The following is a 2,702-nucleotide window of genomic DNA, read 5'->3' as shown; positions in this document are numbered from 1 at the left end:
TATTCTGTGGGAAAGAGATACTTGGGTATTATTTCATTTCTTTTTAATTTAATTTTTAAATTACCAGATGTTCCCATGAAGCATGTTGTATGTAGACCTAAATCAAACTCTTCACTATAAGGTGTTTTATAAAGTAAATGCAAACTACCCTGAGGCAATAGGATAAAAAACTTCACATGCCCATTTGGAATTAACAGTGCAGCAAGTTCCTGTAATCTCCTGACTCAGTAAATGGAAAGAGCTCACACAAATTACTCAGTGAACACATTTACAGTGTGTCACTTTTGGTTTCATCAGTCTGTGCATATGTTTGGCAAACTTACAGTTTTCTGAAAATTTATTTCTAGCAGAAAGTACTGTTTATGTAACTATAGTTCTTATCTCATGCTGTCACTTTCCCTCACCTCCTTGAATGGTGTTACATTAATATAGCTCTATGACCTCCAAGAAACAAATACTAAAGACTTTTGGTTTTATATAGTATCGTGAATGTGAAAGGTATTTCAAACTGCTTTGCAAATCTATCAGGCCATGTCTACACTGTGAGATAAAGTTGAATTTATTAAGGTTGACTTTATAGCACCTGATTTTGTAATATCAAAGGTGCATGTCCTCACTGTGGACAAGTATTCCACATAGTTTGAAATAGCATGACTATCATTGCAGGAGGAAGACTATCATTGACTTTAAGAGTGATGCACCATGGGTAGCTATCCCACAGTGTCTGTGCCCCTTTGCATTCTGGGTTATGATGCTCCAAATGCATGCTGGAACTAAAACTGTATAGTGGGTGGTTCTGGGTATATGTTATCAACATCCCATAATGCACTTGTTTCCTCCCCCCTCTCTCCACTTAAAACCAATGGCAAACAGTCTTTTTGCACCCTTTTTCCCTGCAGATGCCATAGCAGCATACATATGGAACCCATCATGGATCCCAATGAGCATCAATGTATTATGATGATGATGATGATGATGATGTTAACCTTAGTGCACCTAATGCTGGAGTATGTCCAGAGTATATCCAGGGTCTTCCAGAATGAGGAAGAATCTCGGGAGGCCATGAACTTACTCTTCTGCAAAGCACTTGAGCTAAGCGAACTGCAAATGCTGCTGGCATTCGATCCTCCAGACACAGTGGAATGCCGTTTCTGGTGCCATCAGACAAATAAAGTTTGGTGGGACTGAATTGTGATGCAGGTATAGACAATCAGCAGTCACAGCAAAACTTCTGCAAACATAAGGACACTTAAATAAAAGTTTGCAAATAGCTTTCCCTGACCCTGAGGGGCAAGAATACCAGAAAGTGACCTGTTCTAACAGTGTAGAAGCGAGTAATTGACCTGTGGACATTTGCAACCCCAGACAGATACCAGTCAGTTAGGAATCAGTTCGGGGTGGGGAAATCCACAGTGGGGGCTGTTGTGATCCAAGTAGCTAGGGCAATCAATACCCTTCTGCTGTGGGGGGTAGTGACTCTGGGAAACATGGAAGACATAGTGAATGTCTTTACCATGCTAGGGTTTCCTAACTGGTGGGGCAATAGATGGAACACACATCCCCATCCTAACAACAGACCACCTTGCCAAGGAGTACATAAATTGCAAGGGTTACTTCTTGGCAGTGCTGCAGGGCTGGTGGATCACAAGGGCTGTTTTGTGGGATGGTCGGGAAAGGTGCATGATGCACACTTATTTAGGAACTCCAGCTTCTTCGGCAAACTGAAAGCTGGAATTTTTTCCCAGATAAGAAAATAACCATCAGAGACATTGTAATGCTAATCGTGATCCTTGGCGACCCAGCCTACGTCTTGCTCCCATGGCTCATGAAGCTGTACATGGGCAGCCTAGACTGCAGTAAGGAACAGTTCAACTACAGGCTGAGCAAGTGCCGTATGGTGGTCGAATGCGCTTTTCAGCAGTTAAAGGGAAGGTTCTGGAGTATACTAAGTAGGTTAGATCTCAGCAAATGCAACATTCCCATTGTGGTGTCAGCCTGCTTTGTGCTCCATAATACTTGTGAAAGCAGTGCTTTTTTTGTGATGGGTCTGCCCGGTATGTAGTACCAGCACCTCCAGTCAGAGCTTTCCTGGAAAGAATGGCGCATAACAGCACCTCTGTATGCAAATGTCTGACAGTCGGCTGGGCCACATGTCTTAAAGGGGCCACATCTGTTAAAAAGGCTGGTCCCACCCCGGCTTGTTTTTTTTTTTTTTCTTAACAACTTTTTCCCTGTGTATGTGAGAGTAAGGGTGAAAGTTATGTGGCAGGCTGGGGGAGCCGAGGCAGATTGCCTTGCCAGGGATTTTGAGCAGCCAGACACCAGGGCAATAAAGAGAGCATAGTACAGGCCAGTGCAAATCAGAAAGGCTTTGAAAGACAGTTTTGTGAATGGCCAGTTTTGAGAGTTATGCATATTGCTCTCAGTGATGTGTCCTTGTAGTCAATGTGCTTATCTATAGGCTCCTCCCCCCATCCCTTCAGCACAAGAATAAACAGATTGTTGTTCAGAAATCATGCATTTTTACTTAGGAAACACAACAGAAATATAAAAGGAGTCCAGAGCAGGAGCTTCAAGGAAGGGCTGCTCAAAATTGCTCCCCTACTGACAGGCTCCATCAACTTAGGAAAAGACCCTGGAGGACCAGAGAGGACCTAGTGAAGGATGTTTTACAACACTGATCACTCCAAATCAAAAAAAGG

This window comes from Pelodiscus sinensis, chromosome 2 (assembly GCF_052426305.1).
Source record: "Pelodiscus sinensis isolate ZL-2025 chromosome 2, ASM5242630v1, whole genome shotgun sequence".
Lineage (NCBI taxonomy): Eukaryota > Metazoa > Chordata > Testudines > Trionychidae > Pelodiscus > Pelodiscus sinensis.
Note: the sequence above shows the minus strand (reverse complement) of the source record.